General features: G+C 39.5%; 1 protein-coding gene across 1 annotated transcript in view; it reads left to right on the top strand.

Annotated features, from left to right (window-relative positions):
• The window catches only part of GALNTL6 (polypeptide N-acetylgalactosaminyltransferase like 6), a gene marked incomplete at both ends in the record, with an annotated part of 1,117,369 nt that overhangs the window by 1,019,853 nt on the left and 83,288 nt on the right, over window positions 1-14,228 (top strand). The window lies entirely within an intron of this gene.

The raw sequence follows: 14,228 nt of genomic DNA, 5'->3' as shown, positions 1-14,228 counted from the left end.
GTTGGGCAAGAGCTAGTTCTTTAGAGCCAAAGATAAATCATTAATAAGAGATATAGCTAGGTATGGAGACAGATAAATTAATTAGAAAATGGTTAATTGACATTTATTAGAAGAAGAATACACAAACTCGGAAGCAACCTCAATGTCCATCAACAGATGAATGGATAAAGAAGATGTGGTGTTTATATATATGTATATATACATATACACACACACACACACACACAATGGAATACTATTCAGCCATAAAAAAGAATGAAATAATGTCTTTTGTAGCAACTTGAACGGACCAGAGATTATCATACTAAGTGAAGTAAGTCAGACAGTGAAAGGGAAATATCATACGATATCACTTATATGTGGAATATAAAAAAAACAAATACAAATGAACTTATTTACAGAACAGAAATAGAGCCACAGACATAGAAAACAAATGTATGGTTACCAAAGGGGAAAGTGGGGGAGAGATAAATTAGGAGTTTGGGATTAACAGATACACACTACTATACATAAAATAGAATTAAAAACAAGGACCTACTGTATAGCACAGGGAACTACATTCAATATTTTGCAATAACCTATAAGGGAAAAGAATCTGAAAAAGAATAGATATACATATATGTATAACAATCACTGCGCTATAAACCTAAAACTAACACAACATTGTAAATTGACTATATTTCAATAAAATGAAATGTATAAAAATGGGGAAAAAACAGGAATTTTCAAAATTTAAATGATCATAAGAGGTTGCTCAATTCTATGCAAATACAGTTAAGATTATAGGGAAAATGGATGATTTTTAACAAAATATAAATGACAAAACTGACCTCCAAAAAGAAAAAATCTGAACCAACTATGTTCGTTTTCTATCACTACACAACAAATTACCACAAACTTAGTGGCTTAAAACCACCCAGAATTCTCCCACAGCCTCTGGATTGCAATCCAGCATCTTTCTGCAGGGCCTCTGCTAAGATCTCACAAGGCTGAAATCAAACTTTCGGCCAGCTCCATCCTTACCTGGAGGCTCAGCCAGGGAAGGATCTGATTCCTAGCCCCCTCAGGTTGTAGGCAGAACCCATCTCTCTGTGGTTCGGGGACCAAGCCCCTACTGTCTTGCTGGCTGCTGTCTGGACATGACTTTCAGTAACCAGAAGCCCAGCTCGGCCCTTGCCCTGTGTTCCCCTCCCCGGCCCTCTTGCAACAAGGCAGCTTTCTTCTCCAAGGTGAGAATCTCCTCAGACTTCACATCCCTACACCTCTGTCTTCAGGAAGGGCAGGGTCCCCTTTTTGGACTCACTGGTTAGGTCGGACCCTCCCAGGATAATCTCCCTTTTTATTAACTCAAAGTCAACTAAATTGGAACCATAATTATATCTGCAAAACCCCTTCGCCTTTGTCATAAGGTCACCTTCACCTAAATCACAGGCGTGAAATCCATCACAATCACACACCTTCCTACACTCAAAAGGCAGAGATAATACAAGGACTTGTGTACCACGGGGTGGGAATTTGGGGGCCACCTCAGAATTCTGCCCATCATGCTGCTCAATGACCACAGAAGAAATAGAGAAAATTGTCAAAAGCTATCACCTCTGAAAAATAAAGCACCAAACCTCATTAGTTTCTTCCAAACCTTTAAGCAACACTTGCTACAATGTTTATCAAAAACTGTTCTCTAATAACAGAAAAGAAAGAAATATTTCCAGTTGATTAGATAACTGGCATAATATTGATAACAAGATCTGACCAAAATAGCACAAATAAATAGAAAAGTGCAGACATATTTTACTTGTAAACACCAGCATTAAAAATAATAATTAAAGATTACACAACAGAATAACTATTCAAAGGCGAATCCACCAAAATAAGTGCAGCTCTAGGAATTTTCCCATCAATTTATTTAATATCATTTAGGATTATCCTGATAGTAGGCAATTCAATTAGAAAAGATAATATAAGAGATATAAAAATCGGAAAGGAGGACAGAAATTTTGCATTAATTGCAAATAACATCACCATTTATCCACCTGAACAATTCAAGGTGAACCAGCTGAAAAACTACTATAAATAAGAAATTCAGTAAGTTGCTTGGGTAAAATGTGTGTGTGTGTGTGTGTGTGTGTAAATATACAGAAAACAGTAGCCTTTTTTTTTTTTTTTTTTGCGGTATGTAGGCCTCTCACTGTTGTGGCCTCTCCCGCTGCGGAGCACAGGCTCCGGACGCGCAGGCTCAGCGGCCATGGCTCACGGGCCCAGCCGCTCCGCGGCATGTGGGGTCTTCCCAGACCGGGGCACGAACCCGTGTCCCCTGCATCGGCAAGCGGACTCTCAACCACTGCGCCACCAGGGAAGCCCAACAGTAGCCTTTATGTATGAAAACAACCACCCAAAGGAAGACACCATTTACAACAGTAAGGAAAACCCAACTTGGAATAAACTTAAATGTCCTAGACCTCCATGAAGAAATGTTACAATGCTACTGAGGGGCACACAAAATAAATGAATCAATGAAAATTCATAATGAAGATGGTTCTCCCTAAGCGAACTCCTGTATTTAATGCCATTCCAGTAAAAATGATAACATGAAGTTTTTTTGGATGGGGGAGGTTAAACGGGGACAGCTAGATAAACTGCTTCTAGTTCATAAGGGAAAACAAATAGAATAACAAAAAATTTTCTGGGGAAAAAATGATAGGGGGCTAACTTAGGTAATCAAATACAGAAATTAGACAGAGATACCTATGGCACTGAATTTAAATAGGCCCAGATAATATGGGAATTTAGCATAAGATAAACATTTCAAATCAAGAGGAAGAAAGTGGATTCCTCAGTAAATAGTGTGGAACCACTACTTATCTAGAGAAAAAAAATAAAGATGAATCCCACGTGTGAAAAGACACAGGTACACGGATATTTATCTCAATATTGTTTTTATTGATGAAAGGTGAAAAAACATTAATATCCATCCTAGGGGACTAATTAAATTAATCACTATGAACTACAGTATGGCCTTTAGAAAGAATGCAACAGGTGTATTTTTACTAATACGGAATAATATCCAAACCTATCATTATTAAGTGACAAAAAAGGCAAGGTACAAATATATGTGCAAAAATAAATACGGAGAGAAGATAAATTTTGTTATATATATTTAATAATTTATATCTATAACATGTCACATAGTACAAATGTAAGCACTTATAAGACAAAATGACAATATTAATTTCACATGCAGACAATTGTCACAGATGTATTCACATATCCAGGAGATATTTACTGAGAGCCTACTGTCTGCCAGACACTGAGAATATAATTGTCAACAGAAATGACAAGTTCTCTATCTCATGGAATTTAGTCTGAGGAGAGACAGATCATCAATAAATAAGTGAATAAATAAACAAGATAATTTCAGATGTTGTTAAGTGTTAAAAGGAGTCCAGCCAGCCAATATTACAAAGTAGGAGCCTCAGAGAAGAGATGGTTAGATCTGGCATCATGTTTTTAAAATATTTGCATCTGTACCCAAACTAGAAGGTGGGGAATGGGCTACAGTGTTTACTGGTCCTCATCCTCCTACTCCTCCAAACTTGAGCGTCTCTGATCCAGCCATCACCAGAGCAAACGTTCCATATGTTACAGGACCCACAGATTGGCAGGAGAAACTACAAAATAATGACACACTAGTGTCCCAAAGAAATGGGGTTGTTCCCCGGGGCCCTGACCCCAAGCCAGTCCCTCGGTCCCCCTGCCCTCACCGCTTGTTAATTTCCATACTCTTGGTTCCCAAGACAAGCCTCCAGCACATTGACAGAGAACCTACAGTTCTAATTAATAAGCATTTTCCACTTTCTCCGCAGTTGTCTGAAAATACAAAAACCTCCTAGGGTGTTCAATTTATACTCCTGAAATAGTTTCCTTGTCTCCTTAGAAGGGTACAACTCAATCTCATTTTGGAAGAGTACTCTTTCCCGCTTAAGCCACCTCTATATAAACTCTAGTGACGGTGATTTGTACAAATGGTTTTGGTAGAAATAAATTCAGTCTTATCAAATGTACTCATTATAAATCCTTTTTATGCCAAGGATGATTCTAAAATACTTTATATACCTTCTCATTGCTTTTATGGGACAGATATATTAAAAAAAAAACTTCTCTTTACTTCTGAGCCTTCAAATACCTCGAAGTGTAGTTGCATTTTGTGTCTAAAATGTGACAGAAGCCTTTTTATGGCACACCGTATACCTTCACATACACAAGAAAATATCTGGAGTTGTTCCTATGGGGTTTCTTCCCCTACAATATTTAGCCTAGGTGATATAAAAATAACCATTCTAGTTCAACATGCCCAGAATTGATCTTCCAAAGAAAATATTAAAATGACTCTAAACTCATTAAGAAACTCAAAGATAAACAGAAACAGCTGCTAAATGTCTCACAAGCCAGTCTGAGAATCATTTCAATTATCCAACAAAAGGTACCTCAGGTGAAACAGAGCATTTTCAAGTTAAATTTTATGTCCATTGGATAGAACCCTGGCAAGTCTAAATTCCTTCCAGTTGTTACTTCCTTTATGTCTGATGGCACTTTCCTAATTCCCTATTTAATTTTATTTTAGCTTTTATAGATAGCTGTAAAGAGAGTGGGATATAACTATTTACACAGCATTCGGTACCTGTGTTCAGGTCAATTTAAATTCCTATTGAAATCTTTTTCTAACATAGAAATTTTTAAGAATTTTTGTATTTTTCTGGTTGCCATTTTCCCTAACAAGAAAAATGAAATACAATCTAATGACTCTAATGCAAGTCAGTTTACACCCCCGCAAAAGCTCAAGAGACATATGTTTAGAAAGTTACCTAAAAAACTCCATACAATTCTCAAGCCTGTCACCCAAATCCCAATGACAGTACTATACAGAGCATGGGAGTATATGCACGCATCAACTTTAGAGGTATAAGGATTTGATTTCTACACTTTACATCAAGGTCAGCAACCTACAACCCACCAGGACCCTGTAAGCTGACCCCACAACTCCCTCCTTCTCTTCAAACTGTGAGAGGACAGTTGAGAATACAATCCCTACCTCGTCGCCACACATTCAGACTTGCATGTCGCCATAAGCCTGACCCCCCCTCACACAGGTCAACATGTGGATACATGACAACCATCCCCTGGAGCCCACACATACCAGAAGAATAAAGCTGGTCCCCTAGGGTAATATTAACACATGACCACTATTCTTGAGCACCTATTATGTGCCAAGGGTGCTCTGTGATTATTCAATCGAGTCCTTACAACCATCTCCTGAAGCAGACATGTTAGCCCAACTTTACAGAAGATGAAAGTGAGACTCAGGAAAAGGTAGGAACCTGCCCAGTTCAAGACCTACTGCCAAATGTTCTTTGCTCTGTCCTGAATCATGAAAGCATGTCAACTTCTCAAGATAAAAAATATCACGTAAATGCCATTATGAACCTTTAAGTGTGCTCACATTTTTTATTCTGATGACATTTCTTCATTTTGAATGTTTCCCCTCAGATTTCAACACTTATCAACTGAAGCTTAGAAAACTGTTTGCTTTTCCAAAGTTTCCAATGTAATGGTCTTCATCTGAGTAGTTTTTGAATGATGTGCTTGACACCCCCAGACACTCAAACCCTGGCTGTTCAGAGAGCTTTTTTTGTTTGTTTTATTGGAGTATAGTTGATTTACGATGTTGTGTTAGTTTCAGGTGTACAGCAAAGTGATTCAGTTATACATGTACATATAGTCACTCTTTTTCAGATTCTTTTCCCATATAGGTTATTACAGAGTACTGAGTAGAGCTCTCTGTGTTATACAGTAGGTCCTTGTTGATTATCTATTTTATATATAGTAGTGTGTATCTGTTAATCCCAAGCTCCTAATTTATCTCTCTCCACCCCCCATGTTTCCCTTTGGTAACCATAAGTTTGTTTTCAAAATCTGGGAGTCTGTTTCTGTTTTGTAAATATTGGGTTGGCCAAAAAGTTCGTTCGGATTTTTCCGTACCATCTTACAGAAGACCCGAACGAACTTTTTGGCCAACCCCATAAGTTCATTTATATCATCTTTTAAAATTAGATTCCATATATGAATGATATCATATGATATTTGTCTGACTTGCTTCACTTAGTACGATAATCTCTAAATTCATCAAGAGAGAGCTTTCTTAATGTGGATTCTTTGGTTTACTAGAAGACAGAAACCCAATTCCGACTAACTTAGAGGACAGGGGAAATTGGACAGGACACTCAAGTAAACAAACTGTGAAAAAGTCAAGGAAATGAGTGAGCCTCTGGGAGGCTGCCAGGACCCTTTCCCTGAGCACCTGGCCTCTGCCGCTCTCTGAAGAATGCTCCTTCCACCCCTCAGGGATGGCCACTAGAAGCTCTCAGGCTTTCATTCTCTACTTCGCCACCAGAGAGGTAATTCCAATTTCACGAAATCCCAAGGAAGGATTTCAGTTAGTGTGACCTGAGTCCGGTTCCCACCCCGCCACTCGGAAGGTAGGATGATTGACAGCCTGACTCAGGGGTGAAGGAGAAGCACATGTTTGGGTATTTCCCTAAAGGAAAGAAGTTGTTCCACTACAGAAAGCCAATTTTAAAGAGTTTTTAAAGAACTTTCATTTCTTTTTAGCAGATGGTGAAGCCAGAAATTTTAAGCAATAGACTTAAAATCTGGAGGCACATAGAAGTAATAGTAAAAAGAAAACACTTTGCTTCTACTGTATCTTCTAAGCTATAGAATAATGAGTTAAGGAAAATGAGGGATTGTGTCCTTAAACCATAGTATTTTTACCTAAAGAAGCACTTTTAAGATGTTCCAATCCATTCTTTCCTCCCCAAGAATTAAGGTTTCAAATAAACCAAAAAGGAATATATCTGTTTTTATGTCCCACCCCAATCACTGTTTTTAAGAGCATAGTGTTACTGCAAATATAAACGTCACGTCTTAAAAACAGGATCTTCTGAACAACGTACCCTCTGAAACCCTGCCATCCCCACCCAGACCTCTTGAAGCTCATTAAATGCAAGATAGTTTGGGCCCGATTTGTTTATACTGACATAACAGAGCATTTCTTACTTTGAAATAATCTTAAGCAGATGGCTCAAAAACAAGAGCTTTCCCCTTGAGACTAGAAACCAACATATCCTCAGTAAAGACTGCAGATACATTTTCCAGTTTCTGCTTTTATTATGTTCTGATCAACAAATAGAAAAGGAGAGTCAGGCAAGGTCAAAATAAGCTGTTCTTTTTTTCTCCTTATCTCAAAGAATAACCTCAAAACCCAGGTTTCTAAGAATAAAGCAAAGCAATGGTGAGCATGTGCCTTTCCATTTTTACCTTTTTTAGATCAGGTCAGGTCAAGAGGTGCAGTTTTTATTACATCCAGCCTAGAAAACTAGTTTAATGACAGACACGGCCCTTGGCAATATCTACACACTAAAGCTTTTTAGGTTAACAAGTAATATTTTAATTTCTAGATAGATGGTACAAAGTGGTTGATTGTCTAGTCTTAAGAAGTTTTTCAAACATAACCCATCCAAGTCACACCACACACTTAGAAAGTTATTTTCCAGCCCCAGAAATTTAATTTCTTATTTATATATGCTCTGTACTTTTATCATCAATCACTTCTTTATACGAAACCAGTTACAAATGAAAATAAGCTCAAGATAGCTTATTCCCTTGAAACTTGTATTTGAATATACTAGAGAGCATAGCTTTTATTGGCAGCTAAATGGAGGATTATCATTAAATAACTGAATTGTTCGGAATTAACCTTACTTTATATCAATAAACGAGTAGTTCATTCATGTATTCAACAAATACTTAACAGGGCACCAACTGGGTGTCAGGCACTGTCCTAGGTGCTTAAGATACATCTCTCAATAAAACACACAAAGATACTTTCCATTGTTAGGGAGAGAGGCCGATAAATAAGAAACATAATGAATCACTTTGTCATACAACTGAAATTAACACAACATTGTTAATCAACTATACTCCAATATATCAATAAAATGAAAAGTTTAAAAAATAAAGAAAGAAACATAATAAATAAGTGAGTGAGAAGGTGTTAAGTGCTGTAGAACAGAAGCAGAGTGGGGTGAGGAGGGCGGACAGTGTGCGGTAAGAGGGTGTTTGGGGCCAGAGGGTTTGGAGCTAAGACTTGAAAGACATGACGAGCTAGCCATGGGGAGTTTGGGGAGAACATTCCAGACAGAGGGACCAGCCGGCACAAACGCCCTAAGATGGAAGGGTGTCTGGCATGTCGGAGGAACAGAAAAGAGGCCAGAACTGCTACAGCAGAGGGAGGGAGGGACAGATGAGGAGGAGGGAAGATTAGAGGGAGAGCAGCCTTTGGACCTGAATGCACTAACACATTTTTTTTCTTAAATTTAGGTCACCATTTCCATGTAGTATATTATGCTTCATCTTATACTTGATAATGTTCCCTTATTAACCTCCTGACAACCAATTTCTTACTGAAACTAATTCATATTCCATATGACTGCTGTAATTGTATGATTCCATTCAATTGAACATTCTCTGTGCCGAAACTCCAGTTTGTGGCTGATATTGAAAAGTGATTAAAAAAGAAGGCAAACATTCAATTACTCATTCAGTTTGAACTACATGATGAAAAAAACACACTGTGCTCATTCATGGGTAAAATAACACTGCTTTAAAATATTTATGTTGTCAAAAGAAGACATGTTATTTGTAAATCTAAAATGTTTCTCCAAGAATTAGATACTTAAGTATGACAATGCCATAATATTTTTAAAGAATATCATCACATCATGCTACCAGGAAATGTCTTTTAAAAATATAAACCACTGCAGGGGACACGGGTTCGAGCCCTGGTCTGGGAGGACCCCACATGCCGCGGAGCAGCTGGGCCAGTGAGCCACAACTAGAGAAAGCCCTCGCACAGAAACAAAGACCCAACACAGTAAAAATATAAACCACATCTTTCAGAACAAATATAGGATTTGAGAAATGCCACAACAGTTGTGCTTTCCTGAAGAAAGCATATACCCACACTGTTACCCAAACATACCACCCTAGTGAGTCAGGATATGCATCCCTCTACTGAAACAGACATTGCTATTGAAGATTGAAAAAAATAAAGAAGTATGTGGTGATATCCATGGTATAAAAAAAAAAAAAAACAACTCTACTTATCTTTGATAAAGGAGGCAAGAATATACAATGGAGAAAAGACAGCCTCTTCAGTAAGTGGTGCTAGGTAAACTGGACAGCTACATGTAAAAGAATGAAATTAGAACACTCCCTAACACCATATACAGAGATAAACTCAAAATGGATTAGAGACCTAAATCTAAGGCCAGACACTATAAAACTCTTAGAGGAAAACATAGGAAGAACACTCTATGACATAAATCACAGCAAGATCCTTCGTGACCCACCTCCTAGAAAAATGGAAATAAAAACAAAAATAAACAAATGGGACCTAATGAAACTTCAAAGCTTTTGCACAGCAAAGGAAACCATAAACAAGACAACCCTCAGAATGGGAGAAAATATTTGCAAATGAAGCAACTGACAAAGAATTAATCTGCAAAATACACAAGCAGCTCATGCAGCTCCATATCAAAAAAACAAACAACCCAATCCAAAAATGGGCAGAAGACCTAAGTAGACATTTCTCCAAAGAAGATATACAGATTGCCAACAAACACATGAAAGGATGCTCAACATCACTAATCATCAGAGAAACACAAATCAAAACTACAATGAGGTATCACCTCATACCTGTCAGAATGGCCATCATCAAAAAGTCTACAAACAATAAATGCTGGAGAGGGTGTGGAGAAAAGGGAACCCTCTTGCACTGTTGGTGGGAATGTAAATTGATACAGCCACTATGCAGAACAGTTTGGAGGTTCCTTAAAAAACTAAAAATAGAACTACCATATGACCCAGCAATCCCACTACTGGGCATATACCCTGAGAAAACCATAATTCAAAAACAGTCATGTACCACAATGTTCATTGCAGCTCTATTTACGATAGCCAGGACATGGAAACAACCTAAGTGTCCATCGGCAGATAAATGGATAAAGAAGATGTGGCACATATATACAATGGAATATTACTCAGCCATAAAAAGAAACGAAATTGAGTTATTTGTAGTGAGGTGGATGGACCTAGAGTCTGTCATACAGAGTGAAGTAAGTCAGAAAGAGAAAGACAAATACTGTATGCTAACACATATATATGGAATCTAAGAAAAAAAATGTCATGAAGAACCTAGGGGCAGGACAGTAATAAAGACACAGACCTACTAGAGAAGGGACTTGAGGATACGGGGAGGGGGAAGATGTATGCTGGGACGAAGTGAGAGAGTGGCATGGACATATATACACTACCAAATGTAAAATAGCTAGCTAGTGGGAAGCAGCCACATAGCACAGGGAGATCAGCTTGGTGCTTTGTGGCCACCTAGAGGGGTGGGATAGGGAGGGTAGGAGGGAGACGTAAGAGGGAGGGGATAAGGGGATATATGTATACGTATAGCTGATTCACTTTGTTATGCAGCAGAAACTAACACACCATTGTAAAGCAATTATACTCCAATAAAGATGTTAAAAAAAAAAAAAAAACTCTGAAAGTAGAGACAATCGAGTTTGTGTGTTTATGGTGAAAGCAAGTTGGCCCTGAGGTCATAAGAAGCAGGACTAAATGGAGAAGGTCTTAGGGCCCCTATACAAGTAGGAGTATAAGCATAATTGAATGAGATGATCATACTCAACAAGTATTTATTATCTAAACATGAAGCGAATCATTACGCACATGCAAATAAGTCACTTGCTTCCAGTTGTCATAAGCACTGTCTCTACTTGAAAGAAAGTTCCATGTGTTCAGAACTTTGAATCTCCAACAGTGAATGATGCCTGGCATACAGCAAGTGCTCACTACCCTGTTTGTCGACTTGATTCATGAATTACCTGAAAAGAGAAGTATGGAATGGAAAGAGAGTATAAAACAGGAGTCCTAACAAATCTAGGCGAAATCTGGAAAATAAATAGGAAACATCAGTCAAGGGGTAGGAAAGACGACGGGGAGAATTTCTTTAGAGAGAAAAATTTACAGCAGCAAGCCCTGAGGAGGGGAACTTGGTCCTTTCTAGAGAATCAAAAATAGACCAGATGGGGGAGGAAGGGGAGGGGAAGAAAGGAGAGAGTGACTGAGGGACAATTAAGCAAAGACGAGATAATGCAAGGCTTCAGAATCTTTATGCAGGAGCAATAGAAAACCACCAAAGGATTTTAAATGGAAGCATGATAGACTCAGATTCATGTTTTTAAGTGATCACAGTGGCAATATGGAGAAAAAAAATAAATTCTAGGATTCCTTTTTAACCCTGATGTTAGCATTTTTAAAAAAAATCTGGACAGACATTTTCTGAACTGGACTTAGCTATAAAGAAAAATTTCTGAGGGGGAGAATTTTAAGAATTCGGAGTAGGTTACCGATAGAAGGCATAACATTTGCTTCATTGGCGATGGCAGTGGGCAGAATTCTAAGCTGCCCCCCTCCCCTGGTTTCCTCCTACACTTAAGTTATATTCCAGGGCAAAAAAGTCATGGCAAATGTAATTTCTAGTCAGTTCACGCTAAGCTAGGACTATGACCCTGGTGGGCCTAAACTAATCACAGGGGCCCCTTGATTGATTGATTGATTGATTGAGACTCAATAAATTAATATATTTATTGGGTGAATACTCTTACAGAAACTGTACTACTGCCTTTAAATCTATTTTGCTCAGTTAATTCTCACAACTCAGTCAGGTCTTTTTTTTCCCCAGCTAAGCTAGACCATGCTCTCTTTTTTAAAAAAATTTTTATTGGAGTGTAGTTCTTTACAAAATAGGAGCCCCTGTAAAGCAGGGAGTTTTCCCCAGCAGGGAGCACAAGAAGTCAGGGAGATTTAAAGCCTGAGAAGGGTTCTATGTGAGGGCGGTTAGCCGTGGCTAAGATGGAGAGTTCCTGGGAAAAGGAACTGAGAATGGCTCTGGGAGCAGCCCTGGGCATCCCCAGCAAGGAAACGGGCCCCAGTCCCACAGCTGTCAGGAACTAAATGAGCCTGAAGGCAGGTTCTTCCCCGGAGGCTCCAGATAAGCGCTCAGTCCAGCCACCACCTGGATTTCAGCCTCATGAGACGCCAGGCAGGGGACCCCACGGAGCCCACATGACCCCTGACCCACAGAAACGGGAGATCATAAATAACTGTATGATGTTTGAAGCCACCAAGTTCTGGTAATTTGTTAGACACCCATAGAAAGATCTTTAAAAACTGTATTACAGTGACCCTCCAAAGAGAATTAGAATTTCATTTTTGTGTGTCTGTTTGGTTGTTTTTTTGCCCTACCTTGGAAAGGAAGGCAACGAGGAATTATTTAACTTTCTATTATGGCTCCTTTGTCACCATCCCCTTGTACCACAAGAGGGATTGGCCACCTCGCCAAATGATGAGAGAAATGCGGTCCCCTTTTCATGAAAAATACACGCCTGGGCCAACCAATCACTCTCTCCCAGCTGCAGATGGTAGGAAAGCTTCTCTGCCTTGACACTTGCCTACCTCTGACATTTGATTACACACAGGACTCCTGAACATTCTCTGCCCTCCGGTTTTCCACCCCTGCATCTATTGTCTAATTACTTTCTAATTGTCTCTCTTTAAAATGCACAACTGGGACTTCCCTGGTGGTGCAGTGGTTGGGAATCCACCTGCCAATGCAGGGCACACGGGTTCGAGCCCTGGTCCGGGAAGATCCCACATGTCACAGAGCAACTAAGCCCGTGCAACACAATTATTGAGCCCGCGTGCCACAACTACTGAGCCCGTGAGCCACAACTACTGAAGCCCATGCACCTAGAGCCCATGCTCCACAACAAGAGAAGCCACCGCCATGAGAAGGCCGCGCACCTCAACCTAGAGTAGCCCCCTTGTGCCGCAACTAGAGAAACCCTGTGCACAGCAACGAAGACCCAACGCAGACAAAAATAAATAAATAAATAAATTTATAAATTAAAAAATAAAATAAAATAAAATGCACAGTTAATAAAAGGAAATAATCTCCCAAATATTCAGGCTGTTTGATTCAATTTTTCAATAAAGTTTTTGATAAAATTAAAATTGTACGTAAAAAATTCACTGCATTTGATTTAAAATGTCAGAAGAGACTGAAAATAGAACCAAACAAAACAGGGTTCTTAGAGTGGACCAACTGCTGTAATAATCCCCAAATCTTGGTAACTTAGCATCAGTCATGCAGCTGCTACACTTCAGCCCTGGGAAAGAAGGAAGCTGTGTGCTCTGATCCACCCCGGTTTCCAGACACTCAGGCCCCATCTGCCTAGTGACTCCACCACCTTCTAGGGGCTTAGAGGCCTCCTCTGGATCTTCTGCAATTCATCAGGCTCTGAGGGAAAAGAGAATCCTGAAGGGGAGAAAGGAAGTCCCCGCTTACTGACTTGAGCCCAGAGGTGATGCACATCTCTTCTGTCCACTTTCCACTGGCAAGAAATAAGCATGCAGCCCCTTCTGAATACCAAGGAGCTGGGGATTATAGCCTGGCAGTAAGCCCAGGAAGAAGTGAGCATGGAAATTTGTACATCCTGGACTGTATCTCCCACAATAGGATGAGATTAAATCTGTGGGTGACCTGTAAATTTTTATCACGTGTTAGAGTTCACCTCCACCATGGATTTGGAAGTATGTAGTCCAGTTATTACTGCCTGACGAGGCACCCCAAAATCTACAGCATAAAACAAGCATTGTATCAAATTCATGGATTCTATGGGTCCCAAATTCAGAAAAGGTACAAAGGAGAGAGCTCATTTCTGCTGCATGGTATCTGGGGTCACAGCTAGAGGCTGAAATCATTTAGAGGAATCTTCATCTACTTGCCCAGCAGTTGATGTTGGGTGTTGGTGAAAACAGCTGAGCGCCTACACGTGACCTTTCATGTGGCCCAAACTTTCTACAGTGGGGTCTCCTCAAGGTGTCAGATTTCTTACATGGCAGCTCAAATTTGCATAAACGAGTGCCCCAGTGGACAGGCAGAAGCTATGCCTTTCATGACCTCAGTCACTTCTGTTGTCCTCTACAGGTCTAAGAATTCACAAGCACACCCAAATTCAAGGACAGGGGACATAGTCCCA

This window comes from Hyperoodon ampullatus (genome assembly GCF_949752795.1).
Source record: "Hyperoodon ampullatus genome assembly, chromosome: 6".
Classification (NCBI taxonomy): Eukaryota; Metazoa; Chordata; class Mammalia; order Artiodactyla; family Ziphiidae; genus Hyperoodon; species Hyperoodon ampullatus.
This window is presented reverse-complemented; position numbering and strand designations above follow the sequence as displayed.